Raw genomic sequence first — 17,072 nt, forward strand, 5'->3', positions numbered from 1 at the left:
AGAAGGAGCAAAATATTTAATTCTCCTCCCTCCTGAGACTCCAAAGGCATATGTAGGAAAAGGTCCACGGATCTGAAGAGAATCATCAGCAGACAAAATATTTCAACAAATCTCTGGAGTATGAAGGGAGGTTGGAGGCCTATTGACAGACAGAAAGGAGAGAGGATGCATGAGCCCAGAGGACCCAGGAGGCGGGCACAGCAGAGAGGCCCGCTCGCCCCGCAGAGCTGGAAGTGCTTCGCGCTCAGCTGGCGGGTACAAGGTTCTACTTGCTATGCGACCATATCGCTTCTTTACCCACGCTTCTCCCCACTCTCTTCTCCATCACCAGCCCAGTTCTTTACTTACAGGCAAGACAAAAGGGGGCTCGGCCTAAAGAGAATTAGGGTTGCTGGGTTGATGTCACTGTCCCTGGTTAAAGACCCCTCTGTGCTTTCATTAGAGACCCTTCCAGCCCCCAACCTGGTACCCCACCTTGCCAACTCCTCCTCTGCTTATTCTGAAGTGAAGTTTGTCAAATGTCGAACCCTGCTCACATCTACAGATTTCCCGATCATTCTATTTATGGAAGAGCAGGAAAACAGACATCTTATGTGCAACAGCCAAGAAAACTTGCTCAGCAACCTCGGAACAAATCAAGCCACTCTCCCATCCAGACAGACGAGCAAGGTTAACAGGACCTCAAAATGGTACAAGCGGCACGAAAACCAGACAAAACAGAATGAAACACAATAAACCGATCCTGAAGAAAGGAGATCATTAAAGGAATACAAGAGAACATTGGGAATCAAATAAATACCCAATACAGACATTTATTCAGCATCGTACGTGAACTATGAAGCGTACGGGATTCACATAGCAAGAACAGGAACGAAGCAAACAGACAGGCAGCGTAAATGAAGAACGAGCACCCATGTGATAGCCACACGACAGTAAAATTTGAGTGCGAATGTGGCTATTTTCTCTGTGTAGGATGGAATTGAGGAACATTTTCAAACTCGGAAGTTGGACTGACTACCTCCCCCATGGGAAAGCAGCAGCAGAGCGAGCCAACCTTCAGAGAAGAGTGAAAAGGCAGAGTCAGGAATAAACAGAGGAAAACAGCAAGAGTGAGCCGGATGGCCATTTTTTCCCCAGGTTCTATTTCGCGCTCCGTGAGAAGTCTCACCGCCTTGGGGTTCTGTGAGATACCCCAGGAATGTTTTCATAAATTCCCCTCCTGGTTCAAACTAGGTCAAGTTGCTTTTTGCTAGAAGACAAAAAAAAAAAAAAAAAAAAGTCTTAACTAAAACACAGGGTTGAAAACTGGAATGCGATCCAGTCCTAAGTCCCTTAGGATCAGCTGTAGCTAAATGGAGCTTCAGAAGAAGAATCAGCTCCAGCGTGAGTCTTGTGCCCTTGTCCCTGTGGCTGATTTTTCCTAAATATACTGATATTCAAATTGCAAAGTTGGACAGCAGATGCCCCACATGCAGTGTTTCCTGCATTTACATTTATTTTCTTAACATCTTGAAAGAAAGATGGGGCTTAGCCTGCCAAATCTCTAAGCACCTTATAATAACCTATTCAGACATCATACGGAAGGATTGATTTAGCCATTTCACACATTAATACAGTAGCGAACAAACTAACCTACCTTTTTATGTATCCAAAGCAGGCTGGGAATTTTAAATGTGATTGTGGCTTTACCTGAAAATAATATATTTTTATGCTTAAAGCCAGACTTGAGAAAAAACAAAAAAGCAACCTAAAGAGAAGGAGACTCAACTAAGCAATTTGAGTGGGAGATGATCACATTAGCTCTTAATTTTCTTCCTTCCTTCCTTCCTTCCTTCCTTCCTTCCTTCCTTCCTTCCTTCCTTCCTTCTCAAGATGTTCTCCCAAATGCCCTTCCTTCACACTGCCCCCCAGAAGGCCTTGGACACTGACGAGGGGGCTTTGGCATGCTCTGACATGGGACAAACATACATGGCCCTGGTACAATCTAGCTAAAGAAGAGAAATAAAGCTTTGGTGGAAGATAAAGAAAAAGACACGTTATCAAGAAAATGGAGATCTCAAAAATGGAAGATGAAAGGGATTCCACAAAATGAAAGACGCCCTTAACGGGGAGAGAGCCTTTCTGATTCTAAAACTGTCTTTGCCTTTTTCAAGCGCACACACATTTTATTGTTCTTTATTGATTTTGGTCTTGTTTGTTTGTCTGTATTCCAGGCTTGAGATGCGTTGCCTTCTCAGCCCAGCCACAGTCCATGAATTTGTTGTTTAACCCAAATCTAATTGAGTGTCGTAGGCAAAAGGAGAGGAGGACGCATCTCACACCCAAGTGGCCTGCACCATAAACAAAGGGGAGTCTCGCGGTGCCAGCTCTTGGCTTCAGCTGGGCCCAGCGGGAAGCTGATGTCCCTGTGCCAGGGTGAGGGCAGCCACCGAAGCAGATGCTGGGCAACTGAGAAGAACTATTGATTTCAAATGCTCACATTCCTCAGGGCGGCTGCCCTTCTCCTCTCAGCGGGAGGGTAGAGGGAGCTGGGAGCTGTGTTGTCCACCACTGGCTGCCAACACAGCTCGAGTTGGGAGAGTTGTCACCAGCCTCTGGCTCCAAGCAGGAGGTTCGTTAGGAACCAGCCTTGTCTATTTATGAAGATTTATGGAGACGCTGACAAAAATTAGGCTTCGGAGCAGAACCTAGGTGAGCTCTCTCCTGCACATGGAAGATCCAGGAAGGCAGTTTGGATGATCGAGAATAATGTCCTTCTCCCTCTGGTTCCCTTTGGTGTTCCAATCCCAGGCCTGGCCCGAGAGGGGAAGCAAAGGCGAGGCAGGCACGGCTTCCGGCTGTACGCGTTCTTCTTCGGAGAGAAAGAGAGAGACTGGCATGTTTCGTGGCATCTCACACAGAGGAGAAAGGCCAAGATAAATGGATAGTTTCAAGGTCATTAGCTTCCTGAGCTCACAGTTTGCTTTCTCTGCCAGAGGACTGCGTGGAGAGGTTATAAATGTTTTGCGGCTGGACCAGGGGAGTCCATTGTTGGACCTGGGGCCCTGAGACCCGCTGCCAGTGGCAATTTTGGACTCTGGGCCTGTGGAGTGTGCCTTCTCTGCCTTCACAAGCTCACTCTGAAAGAGTTTGAATAGCAGTACATGGGGTCCAGCCTCCTGGACACTCCAGGGCCCCCATCACAGGTGACTGACCTTCAGAGGAAGGACCTAAGAAAGGCCCAGGGGAGAACTCGAAAATGTCCCATTGGCATTTGGTGCCTATCACCTAAGGGGAAAAGAGACAGGAATTAAAAAGAGGAGGAGGAGGAGGGGGTAGGTGGCCCGATGGTGGGTGGGTGGGTGGGGGGGGAAAGCAAAGTTAAAGTTTCAACTATATTCGTAATCCTAAATTTATCCTCGAGCCTTGATGTACATGGACCCATTTTTACACCAGTGTGTACATACTATGTTGTTTTCTGTGTTGTCCACATGATGCGATGTATACACAAATTTCCATATATTAGCAGAAACCTCATTCTTATCCCTTTACATGGCCATGGAACAGGTCACATTAATGACATCTCAGTCTTGGTCATTCCACTATTTCTGGATATTCGGGTCGACTCTATTTCTCACTATAATTTCACCTCAGGATGAAATATGTGTATACTCACACATTCAAACACACACACACACACACACACATATACGTATTATCTATAACTAATATATATAATATATATGTATTTTTTAAAGTTTGTTCTTGTGGTAGAGCTGCTCCTTTTCTCTGGCATCACTTCTGTGGGGTATATTCTTAGAGGTCCAACTACCAGGTCAAAGCACATATATTTTCATAGTCCTCGTTATTGGCTCCCGGTTGTTTTTCTGAGAAATCGAAACCGAACGCCGATGTACGGTGCGGTGGTGGCAGCGTGCAGACGGAGGCAGGCCCACTCCTCATGGTCGGCGTCGACTCTTGTCACGTCTTCGTTTCCTTTTGCAAAGACCGCCCTCTTCCAGGTCCTTCTGCTTGTCCTTCTTTCTTGTGCTCGTTTTTCTAACCACCCTCACTCATGTGTTCTCGGTCTCTCTCCTCACAGTTGTCACTTAGCGAAGCATCCAGCTCACTGTGCATTTGGCAAACGACTGGCCCACCCCATTAGATGGCCTAGAGAGGTACTTGCTGCCAACCCATTAAACAGCTGCCGTGAGGCTTGACCTCCAGACACGGAGTTCCTGGGCAAAGAGGTCTCCTCACTTCTTCTGGGTGCTGAGCCTCAGCATTTTCCAAATTCACCTTCGGGATGTGGTCAGCGAGTTGGCGGGGGTAGGAGGTGAGGCACTGACCATGGCCCGTGTCGCCTGGTTCAGTGATTTGGATGTGTCAAGGCCAGGAGCAGGAATGGTATGATTTGCAGAGGGAGCTGGCTGCCCCATGACTCACTGCTCAGGAAAGACCCCAGTGGGCAGATAGTCCTGCAGACGTCCATCCTCCCCTTTTATCTAAGATGTACGCACACCGCTTCCATAGAGAAGAAAGGGGACAGGCACTCCCCGCAGGTGCTGTAGGACTGAAAAAGTACACCAGACTGGGTTTTTCCTCTCGATGAGAGGAGGGTTAGGGCCCTGGAGGGAGCACACAAACCAGAGATCTCTTGCAATGTGGCGACTTCCTGGGATTCCAGATTCTCTGGGAATATCCCTCAAACCCTTGTGCACAGAGTCGACCTGTTGGGATTAACCAATGAGCAGGAACTGATGAAAGGGGTACAAATTAGTAGTTGATAGTTGGGCACAGGGAGCGCGGCAGTGGGGATGCAGTCAGCATGAATATGATGGCTAAGCGGACGGCCAGGGGAGGGAGGGAGCCATCGAGGGGATCGTTTTATGAACTATATAGACGTCTAGCCAATGTACTGTATACTTGAAACTAATTTAAATAAATAAATTTATTTTTTTAAAAAAGAGTAAAACAAAACAAAACACCCTAGACATGGCAATGCCAGGGTCCTTGGTACCTGTTGGTACCCATATATTTTTTGGATCCATCTGTAATTGCGGGTTTATGATGCTCATAAGTGGGTAGTCTGAGCAATTTAATTTGTTGGTGCTTTAGGAAAAAGCAGCTGAGACTTCTCAATAGAGCGAGTCAGGGACATTAGCCCTGCAGGGTTTTGGCTGCACAGGCCCTTTCCACTTGCCTCCATGGACATCTCATCGGCTCTGTCCCCCACACTTCGTACCCCATACAGGGAAGATGATGGGAGAGGCTTATTCATTTGTTGAGCAAATGAATAAGCAAAAATGTGCTATTGTCCCCACTTTAGTGATGAGGAGACTCTGGTCAAGAAAAGTTTCAACAGCTTGCACTGGGGATGTGGATATTTAACTGGACACCTGGACCAGAATCGGGTCTTTTGCCTGCTGGCTGGACTCTTTCCTCTTTGCCTTTCTTAGGGGATGGTGGTGACTAATTTTTGCTCATGTCCTCATAGGACCAAATTTGAGAAAATAAAGCAATGTAAAGAAGGACTTATTCTCCATCAAAGAGGCATAGCGTCAGACTGTACCAGGGTCAAGTTGTGGATTCTCTCTCCCAGGACAGACTTTTAAAGAAAGAGCAGATCAATTACCTGTTGCAGACAGTACCACCCAATCACCAAACACCACGTAGCTTTGTGCTGTTCACGGAGTTGTTTTCATTTACATCACCTCACTGGATTTTCATAGCAACGTTGTACGTGTAAGTATTGTCGCATTTACTGATGAGGAAGTTGGAATGAAAAGCAGCTCTGTTCTCTCCATGATTACATAGCTAGTGAGAGGCAAAGCCAAGATCAGAATATCCGGCATTTCCCATAAATAGTCAACACCGAGGATTAGGGAGAGAAGCCGGGGATCATTATAATAGCTAACGTGGCTTAAGCACTAGTGTGCCAGATGTCAACCCATCTGATTCTCGCAGCAGCCCAACGAAGTGAGCACCACGTTCATCTCTATTTTTCAGGTGAGAAAATTGAGGTATAGAGAAAATAACAGTTTGGTCAAGGTCACCCAGCTGGTACGTTGCAGAGGCAGGATTTGAACCCAGACGGTCTGACGTTAGATCTTAACCACTGACCACGTGTCTCCAAGGAAGGTGAGGATGTGTATTATCATGTGGCTTCTGGAGGGGACCCCCCCGCACACACATACAGACGTAAGACAGGCTGATACATGGACTGGTCCCACAGCTCAGAATGCTATCTGACCTTAAGTTCCGAACTCCCCAGACCAGCATTTAAAGTGGAGCCAAAATGAGCGAGAAGGGACTGGGAAGGTGTGGCCCCCGCTCAGCTCGGGTTTTTCACAGGGCAGGGAGCACGTGAGCGGTGCCACCAGAAACGCATGCGGTGGCCTGACATCACAGGGCATGTCTGGGTTGTGACGGGAGGTCCTGGGGCTGGGCGCGGGTCTGCGTGGTGTCCTCGAGTCCCTGAGGGAGAGGAGGCAGCCTGCAGAAAAGAAACTGGAGCAGAAAAGGGCAATAACTCAGACGCATCGATAGTCCGCATCGATAGTCCGCATCGATAGTCCGCATCGATAGTCCGCTAGCAGCCTGACACAGTCAGGGGCTCCCGCAGCCCGAAGAAAAGGAATGGCTTTTGCGGTTTCCTTTGAAACTGCTCACCATGGGTTGGGACCTGCCATCCCCCTAATGTCAGAGAGGGACAGAGGTCTGGAGAGTTGCTGGATGAAGCGACTTGGCCCCAGCAGCGGAAGGTAGGTTGGCAGGGCTCCGTGAGGCCCGGGTTGCAAGGTGACACGCATGACTGCTCCCGGCAGCAGCGTGGGTTCTGACACCGAGCCCGGGAGGCCTGGCGGCTCAGAGATTGGGGATTGGCGCTGACAGCCTTGGAGTTGGACAATCGGACTGTTCACAGTTGGGCCACTCTGGGCTGCCACCGGTGTTGGCTTTTACTAGATGCCATTTTTCCTTTTCAGAGCCTCTCCGTTCAGAGTCCTCTTATTTTTCCTTCTGTTTCTATCCTCATCCTACACAAAGGAAGAGGCTAAGTGATCAAAGGTCCCCCTCCCCAATATGCAATGAACTCGTTCATTTATTAAGTCACCCGTTAATCAGTCACGTTGAATCATTCCATCATTTACCGGCCCCTGACTATAGGCTGAGCCCCATGCCAGGCACTGCACCTGCAGCACAAAGGTGAATAAAACATCACACCTCCCTCATGGAGTTTCTCATCTGGGAGGTCAAAACGAATATTGGTTTCAGCAGGAAAATAATTAAGTAAGGCTCTGCCACCCCCCGGAACTGCTAGAGGGCTGATGTTGTTTACTCGATGGTTCCTGTGGAGAGTGTCCCTGGTTGCTGTCCATGGTGTGAGCATCCTCATACTTCTCTGTGTCTTCAGAGAGGCGACAGGAGCTGAAACGGAAGGGGTTTGGAGCCCAGGTCCTTGGCCATCCTGGTGACGTCTACCTCCTCTCCATGGAGGGCCTCGAGAAAGCAGCGTGACCCGTCGTCAGCCAGCACCTCCAGGTCTCCCCCAGCGGGGAGGAAATGCGGAGAAGGGACAGTGACAACTACCTGTGAGGAAGCATTTCTCAAAGAAATCCCGTGATGGAGAACACATTCACGAATAGCCGCTACATCCCGGGGATTGTATATTTGTTGCCTGTGATCTTGGAATGAGCCCGAGGGGTAGGCACTGGGATACCCACCTCCCACCCCCACACCCAGACGTGGAGCAACTTGGGGCCCAGAGCGGTTACACACCCATGCCAGGTTCATGGCTGGTTAGGGACCTAACAAGGGTTTGAGCTCAAATAGCAGAACCCCGCCCCCCGAATAGACAACATGTTCTGGTCAGCTGTCCCGTGGACGATCATATAACCAGACCCCCCAGACTTGGACAAAAAGTGCAACCAAGAATTTCTGTGGAGGAATCAGTTAGCTGAGCTGAGACTGTTGACGAAGGCATGATTTCGAGTTGTGTTTTGCTGGACTCTGGCGTCTGCTCACGGATTTAAGAGAGGGCTGGGATAACCAGGGCTCCGCCCTCTCTTCCTGGATGAGAGGGGTGACTCGAAGCTGAGTGACAGCAGCTGGGAGCTGGTTTATGAGCTTTGCCTGATCAGTCACAGAGCAGGCTCCTGAGAAAGGGCATCGTCACTGATGACGGGGATAGAAAGGGCCCGCCTGAGGGTGCTCGCCCTGAGAGAAGGGGCTTCGGGGGCTCGGCGGCCAGGTGAGGTGGGAAGGCCAGGAGTATTGAATGGAGCAGGGGGAGGGACATCTTGGCATAAGGTGCAGAGGATGGCACCTGGCATCTCACACCTGCTTGGAGCTGGTCCTGGAGGAAAGGAGATGGCAGGGCACTGGCCACTCACAGATCGCAGAATTTTAGTTCTTGAGAAAAACCTCGAGATCCTAAAGGCCACCCCTCTTGTGTTACAGTTAAAGATACAGGAAGAGAAAGTGACTTTTCCAATGTCACAGAGAAAATTAGAGATCGAGCTAAGTTTCGGCTGCTGATTTCTCAACTCTGTCGTGTAGTATTTCCATCATATCATACTCTAGACCACAGGTCAGCGAACCTTCTCTAAACGGCCAAACAGCAAATGTTTTAAACTTTGTTGACCATCAGGCCTCTGGCCACTACTCAACTCTGCTGTTTTAGCCCTGTAGCAGCCACCAGCAATGTATGGACAAATGTGTAGGATGTGTTTTTTAAACTCTATTTAAAAAAAAATCAAGTGGCAATCGGTATCTGGTCCATGAGCCATCATTTGCTGACCTCTAGTTATTTTCCTTCTTCATGCCTACCCTTCGTGGTAAAGAAATGGCCACAGTTAAGAGCCAGAGTAGTTTAAAGGACAGAACTTCATCTTACAAAATTCAGATCATTGAGAGCAATCAGGACCCTGTGCTGCATCCTTAAAAGAATGAAAAGGAGAAATCTCCTCACGGGCCAGGGCGCTGCCTCGGGCTGCTATGTGGTTGTGAAATAAACTTCGATTGTGTCTGAAAAAAAAAAAAAAGTAAAAAGAAGTAGTGATGGTCGCTAGATGGAGGGATGAGTGAAAAAGGTGAAAGAAATGACAAAGTGCCAGTTACAGAAATAGTCATGGGGATGCAAAGTACAGCATAGGGCATTTAGCCAATAATATTATAATAACTATGTATGGCGTCAGATGGGCACCATACTTAGCGGGGTGATCACTTCGTAAAGCATATAAATTCCTAATCACTATGCTGTACACCATAACTAATATTGTATGCCAACTGTAATTGAAAAATCGAAAAAATATTTTTAAAAGAGGTAGGATGTCAATTTTGTGAACTTGAACGAAAAGAGTTCATCTAAGGAAAGAGAACCACTTTAAAGAGGAGTATAAGGCAGAGGTAACGCATGTCCATTTTCTAACTTACCTCCGGAAAGCCTCTTCTTAAATTCAGAAGGGGTTCAGATGATAGTTGATCGAAGAACTAAAACAGGTAGGTTAATTGTTCCCCAGAACTACCTCCATCAGCCTCTCAAAAGCCAATGGATTCCAAAAAGCTTATTCAAAAGCTTGAAGGTGTCTGGTCCTGTTACAGCTCAGCCCGAGACTGTGGGGGAGGAAGAGCATTCGGGGATCAGAGATGGAGGGAGAAGTAATGTGGACCCGAGAAGCCCTTTGCTCAGCACGGTTGTATGTTAAATAGAAGAACTCCTTTCCTCCAGACTTTGAAATGATGGCTTTGTTTGAGTTTTCAAATTTGGAATCTTAAAACCCTTGATGGGATAAATCTCCAAAGCAGTAATTTTTTTAATGGCACCTTTAGAATTTATATCTTTCTAGTAGATCGTATTGCTTCACCTTCATAAGAAAAATGACCTTCAAAACTTTCAAGACTCGGGGTTTCCCAAAGAAAAGACTTCAAAGAAGATCATGGCCTTGTGGTGTTTGGCTCACTTGGAAATATCTAGAATGTGAAAAGTAATTGCGATAAGTTTTATCAACGCCTTCCAGTTCTGACACTGAAGTCTATAGAATTCTAGCCACTCCCAACATCCCGTTTCCTATCGGGGCAGTTACTAAGAGTTTTTGGAGACTGGAAGACACACAGCTCCCTTCAAATCTTCCAGCCCTTGTCACTACGTCCAGGAGCAGGGAGGTGAGTGGCAGCAGCAGCCGTGGTATTGAGTATTTTGGAATTATGATTAGAAGATTCCTTAGATGCTCCACTTACTGGGGCATAAATGTAGCTTATAGATAGGTACAAAACAAATAATTTTGTGTGACTCCTTCAAGCGCTTAGAGGCGAAGGGACTAATGATAACTGCTATTACAAGCACCCACCTGAGAATCACCATTTTGGTGGTAATGGCTATAACTTTTTAAGTTTTTAAATGAACACTTTTCATGCCCAGAGATAGTGAGTTCTCGCTTTAAAACCGAGTCGGCATTGGTTCTGTGAGTACCTCTGGCATTCTCTCTCTCTCTATCAATTCCCTATCTTCCCCCTATCGAAACACTTTTGAAAGGCAATTAAAATCATTGATTATCCCCGTTAGGTGATCTGAACTTACTTTTGATTGCAAGGAGCTGATTCCTTTTTATCTAAGTAGAAAGAACATGGAAACATTTCTGCCTCGCCCTTCACATTTGATTGATACTTTTCACTTTGAAAGCTAATTATATCTGATGTGAAGGGAAAATGGAATTCAGAAATATGGGTGTTCTTTTCATGAATTCTCACTCTGAAATGTGGGTCATCTGTTCAGTTTTCTCATGTCTCAGTTTACTCATCGACCAGCTAAGGGACTATTCCTTGTCCTCTAAGAAGAGTGAGTTATGAGATTAACCACTACGACCCGTGGTATCACAGAATCTCGGCCCAGGAACGACATCCAAGGTCATGGTCTTACCTTTTGCTCATTGCAGGAACGCCCTCCGCAGGGTCCCGAGACATGGGGTGTTCAGCCCTGGGTAACACTTCCAGGGCCTAGAGTCCTCCATATTCAAGGCCTAATCGAATAGGTCTGAATGAGTCTGATTGTTAGAACCTTCTTCCTTATACAGGTGACCCGTGAACAACACAGGGGTTGGGGTAACCCACGCCGTAAAAAATTCGCATATATCTTTTGATTCCCCCAAAACTTAACTATAGTCATCCCTCAGCACCTGCAGGGGGCAGGTTCCCAGACCCTCGTGGATGCCCAAACCCATGGATGCTCAAGTCCCTTACATACAGTGGTGCGGAACAATTCGTATAGTTGGTCCTCTGTATCCGCGGATTCCCAGTGGCAGATCAAAAAACTGTTTTGAACACACAACACAATTGGTTGAAAATCCATGGATGAGAAACTAGAGGACAAAGAGGGTGTAGTGGATATTTATTGAAAAACAATCCATCGATAAGTGGACCTGCCCAGTTCAGACCCGCGTCATTCAAGGGTCCACAAAAACGCTCCTACGATGTCTGTTGGTTGTAGCTCTGCCTCTTGAAGCAAAGCAAAACCGATGGGATGTCGGCGCTTCAGTTTGACTTCTCTTCTATAGGCGTATGTTTAAGTTGTTTGAGGGGCACCGTTTAAAAGAGCATTTTGAGAAAAATAAACGTATCATTACACTTGTCGTGGTCGTTCCTGTTATTAATGAACTCTCAGGTAAGCAAACGGGACATCTCCCACAGGAGTGAGAGACCTGTCGGGTGTGTTTGTTCAACACCTTCGGCTTCTGAGACACGGGAACCTCATTTCTCTACCACACGCCACTAAATTCTGCCTGAACGATGGCTTCTCTCTCATCTGCGATGTTTACGCAATTAAGGAGATGGCTGCATTTTAAGTTCGACCTTAGGGCTGGAGGAAGTATAGTTTAATTATTTATTCAAAAAATATTTGTTGAATACCTATTATGTGCCCTTCCATGTTCTAGATGCTTGTGTTACATCAGAGAACAAACAGACAAACATTCTTATCCCGATAAAGCTTACATTCTTATGAGGGGCTCTAAAAACTGTGCGATAAAACATCAAAATGTAAGTAAATTATATTGTGGGTTACAGATGGCAAGTGCTTTAAAGAATAAAAACAGAACACGATTATGGCCAGGAATCCTGAGAGGATGAGATTGCAAATGGGGTGTCGGGGTGGGCGTCCTTGTGACAGCTGGACCAGGGATGACCAGGGAAGTAGGAGGGGAACCGAGAGGAAGAGAAATATAAAAATGTTGTCTCAAGTACTTTAAAAGTCATGGTAGGAATCATCAGGGGGTTGCCTTCAAAATACTTAATGTGATCTGGTCATCTGGAGCCACGGCTTTGTGAAAGATCTTGTGTGTTGAGTGTTGGAGGTCTGTAGGCTGAGGAGGGAAACGTAAAATTTCTACTGGGTGGAGTATAATGGTGCCCTGAACCAAAAGCTGTTTTGTGAAACCGGAAGATAAGAGAGGTAAATCTGCATAGCCAGCGTCACACTCAAACGAACAGCCTAAGGCAAGAAGAGTCGACCTGAGCCGAGATGATGCCTCCACAGTACAGAAGAGGAGGATGGCGCCCACCAGGGTGACCGGAGACAAGATAAAAACGAGGAGGAGCTCCTGGCTCTGCCCACTGTGGCTGAGGGTGTAGTGGAAATATATATCTTGGGTGATATCTCTCCACGCTGTTCTGAAAGCGGAATAAATCAGGGAGATATATCAGAGAGACACTCCTCCAGTTCAAGCCGAGAGTGAGGGCTTTGCACACTCTCTCAGTTCTGACCAAGGTTTGACATGTTAGAAATGTGCCCAGGGCCAAAATCCTAAGGAGACTCTCTGCTGAGCCAAAAGACAGGATGTAAATTCTGAAGCCTCGGGTCTAAAAAGACAAAGGATGGAGCTTTTTGTCAGAAGAAACCATCATCTCAAGAGCTGAACGTCTATTGGAAAGTTGATCAAAAAATTGAGAAATTACAAAAAAGGGGCTGTTCTTTGTGCCTTTGGAGCCATGCCTGTGACAGATCTCTACAGTACAATGTCTACCACCTAAGGATGGCGTTCTTGGGCCTAAAGGAGTTTTGTTGGGGGCGGGAACCAGAGAGCTGGGGGAACTGAGGTCTTAGGGATGCAGGCTCAACGAATGGAATTCACCACGTGATACTTCTTCTCTTGAGGACTTGGGGTGGCCCATTCCATCCACAAGGCACCGTGAAAGGTATTTAAGGGCTCAAGGAAATATTTGAGAACTGAAAAAATTTATTGGCTCAAAAGGAAACCATAAAATTGAAATGAATAAATATTAATTTGCATAACATGACATGATGACCGCTTCTTTAATTGCTAAATTTAGTAGTCATAAAAATTACACTGAACTTGAAAACAATGTATGGATTTTCTCTTTACAAGGATTCTTATGTAGGCACGAGAGCTTCCAACAAACTTCTGTCAATCATGAGTTAAATTACTCATAGCTAAATAATTTCAAAAGCAAAACTATAATTTAAAATTTTGTTTTTATAGCAAAAAAACTCCAAAAAACCCTACCCCGTAATGTGTGGTGTGGGTACATTTTAATAGGTGTGGTAGGGAGTGGAGTCGGGACCCCCAAAAGTAAGCCTAGGGACTAAGAGCTGTGAACATAGCTCTGACCTGAGGCCATATGGTGGATGTCAGGGGGACAGCGTGCATTTGATCTGTAAAGTCAGGAAGCCAAGGTGTATAAAGACAAAATAACAGTTACGTTATAGGCTTTAGAGAAAAGGTCTCCAGTCCATGTATCAGGGTTTTCAGTGAAGGCCTCTTTGCTGCAGCTTCCTGAGCTCTAACTCTGCCCAGCCCCCGACCCTCACCTCTACCCTCCCCTGCTTCCTTCCATAACATGGCCTCATTCATTTACTTCAGTGACTCCTTTCTGGAACAAATTCTCATACAGCAATCCTTTCCAGAATGCTACAGTGACAGAGTTCTCAAAGGCTGTGATTGATGGGATTTGAAACACTTTCTTTTTGGAAATATTTATATTTGATCCCTTTTGGACAGACTGCACATAACTAGAGCTTATCACATTGCTGGAAGTCACGGGCAGACTCTAAGAGACAGCAACCCTGAGTCGCAGAAGCCTGGAGAGTAAAGATTAATATCCATTTGTGCTTTGCCGTCCTCAGCCCCTGATAACTGTAAATAACGTTTGGAAAAGATCGGGGTGCGTCATGATGTATTACATGGTGGCGGTGATTCTGGTTGTTATGTCTTCAATGGTGATTTATCATTCTCTGCAGTGACACAAATCATGGCCCTTGCCTGACATTCTGGAATGTACGTATGATCTGCTGACCGTAACGGTGATGAATTTGTGCTTATATCATAACATTTTTAACCTGAGCTAAACCTGACCTCCTGCTCCCATTTGGAAAGGTATCAAACATACATTTTTGAAAATCCTTGGTTTTGCTGGTATTACATGAAGACTCTCTTTTCCACTACTTAGGAAAAGTGGTACGAATAGTGCGAAGGTCAAATTTGAGATGAAAAGCATTTTCTCCGTTTTTTTCTAACCTGTTATCTTTTCAGCAGAAATAACACAGTGAGTGAGAGATTAGCACAGACTTGTCTCTTTGCAACAGCCAACACCCTGATGAGACGAAAGGGAGCCTTGGGAGTTTCATCTTCCCAAATCTGAAAATCAAGTAGAGGCTGCTAATCTCTCTCTGGGTCTTTATTTGAAGTATGTGTGGGCTTTTGTGGGCCAGCGTTTGTGTCTGTGTGCATATACACTCATCCCACGAGTGGGGTTAAGCCAGGGAACCCCAGACTTCTCAGGCTGCCTTTAAATGCAATAATTTTCTCTGAAACAGGGTATGGGGACTCAAGAAGGTCTATGAAAAAAAGGCCTATGTGAAAAGGCTGTGTTTCTTTGGATCCCATTCCTTTCTGTGAAGTGTGGGAGCAGTATGAAATATCAAGAAAACAAAGAAAAAAAGAGAGGAAAATCTGGTTTTTCCTATCTGAAAAGATCTTTCTATTCAATTCAAATCGATTGCCTTTTTTTTTCATTCCTATGAGGAGCCCAAGGATTTGGAGTTAGGAAATAATATTTGAGTTGCGATTCTTCATTTAAACACATAACTTAGAAAGGAAACTGCAGTGTTTTAGACCAAAAACTTTTTTTTAAGGTATTTGTTCTAGATTCTCAGTTTGGAGACAGAAAATGAGATAACGCTCCAACCTGGCAAAGCAGTGAAGAGGGTGACTGTCCCCAAGGCTTCGCCTGGATCAGAGCACAGACCGCCCCCTCCCCACGGTCAGTGCTGGGCTGCGGCTTGCCTTACCTGATGCCCTCTCAGTGTCCTTGCTCACCCACAGATTGTCCCCAGTTTTCAAACGCTTGTCAACGAGCTAAGATGACAAATTTGCCTGTGTTAATGCTGAGGCAATATGCATTTCAGCTGAAGTCTCCTGGAATCAACTCTGCTCGGGCTGCCGAAGTCTGCCTGCAGTGACTTTGAGGGCAGACTTTCAGGTGAGTGCCAATCCAGGGAAAAACGGAAGTGCTTTGGGATCCGTTACACCCGTCACCCACTTCCTCACCGAGTGACACATAAGATGCGACCTCTTTCCTGCCTTCTTTCTCTAATTTTGACATGTGGAATTCTGATTCAATCGCAAAACAATAGAAATTTCACAAGTCCTATGGGAAGCGACATTCATTTGCTAAGTTAAAACACAAACGAAGAGGAATGACAGTGAGTTTTCACTACACGCCAGTGCTCTGCACAGTACTTTGTCAGAGACGCTGGGTTATTCATACTACCCAGAGCCTTGGCACACTCCATTCTCTGCCACATCCTACTTCTTCATAAACATCTTATCTCATCCAACCTAACATAACTCCTAATACTTTATATAACCATGAAATTCAACACTCCACCTTCATGGGATAGATCTTCTTTTTCAACGCCCAATCTTTCTCAAACTCGCTTCGTATGACAACAACATTAATTGCTATTTTATGCACATACACAGACAGACTTCTTCACAACTTTACTTCTTGGTAACTTACAAGTGCACTGGTTGACAGCATCCTCAATTAGCAGAGTCATTTCCATATCCTGGACATATACATTGATCAGAAAAGATGACAATTTATTTTTAGACAGACGCAGACAGCATATTTTAAATATATTTCCCATTTGGCAAAAATGGTGTTGTCGCTAATGTATGTACAATATTTCCAAAAACATTGGTACTTTCCCATAAATATCTTCCATATTTTTTTTTCAGTGAGTAATAAAAAAGGTTGAGGTGGGATGTGTTTTATCCCACCACATTATATCATTCCTATTTTTCCTCTGTGTTGGATGGCAATCGGGCGCCCCGATGCCAAGCTTCGGAAGCAACAGCATCTGGCTTCTTGGCAGATCCTGCAGGCAGACTTGTTGCCAGCCTCTAAGCTGTGTCTGGGTCTGTTGCATGGTTTGGCTGCAGATGGACTCTCTGGGTTGCCTTGTGCTTCTGGAAGCCGGTCCTGGCTTTCCTTTGATGCTGAGGACTTTACTCATTTTTATTCATTTGTGAAGACGGGCCCATCCAAATGCTTTATGAAACAAACGCTGGAGAACATTAATGGATCAAATTTTGCCTTTGAAAAGGCAGAGGTCAGTGTGTACTTGGACAGGAGACGTGGCATTCTGAAGATGGGTCTACACATGTCCGTGTGTCTTTCCATGAACTTCTATTCTAAGGAGCTTGGAAACAAGCCAGTGACGTGTTACGATCTCTCCCTTCCCCAGGATGAGGCTGTGTGGTTCCCTGGAGAGACAGAAACCCGGGAGAGCTCAGACTTCCTCAGATCGGTGCAACCTCCCATTTCTTTTGTCTTTTCAATAAATCAGATCCTGAGGAAATGAACACACATGACGAAGGCCCTCTCGTCTTCTCTCCTGTGCCATATTATGGCCCCTGTGAGTGTGAGATTATACCATGGCTACGAAGAAGGGTGAACGTTAAGTCTTAATTTAGTCTGAATTAAGCACACGTATCAAAGCCAGATCACTTCCGTTAGTGTTCCCTGAGGCTCTGGTCTCTGGAGAACGGCTATCAGATTTTCTTAGCAGTGCGAAA

The sequence above is a fragment of the Pteropus vampyrus genome, unplaced genomic scaffold (assembly GCF_000151845.1).
Source record: "Pteropus vampyrus isolate Shadow unplaced genomic scaffold, Pvam_2.0 Scaffold159, whole genome shotgun sequence".
Lineage (NCBI taxonomy): Eukaryota > Metazoa > Chordata > Mammalia > Chiroptera > Pteropodidae > Pteropus > Pteropus vampyrus.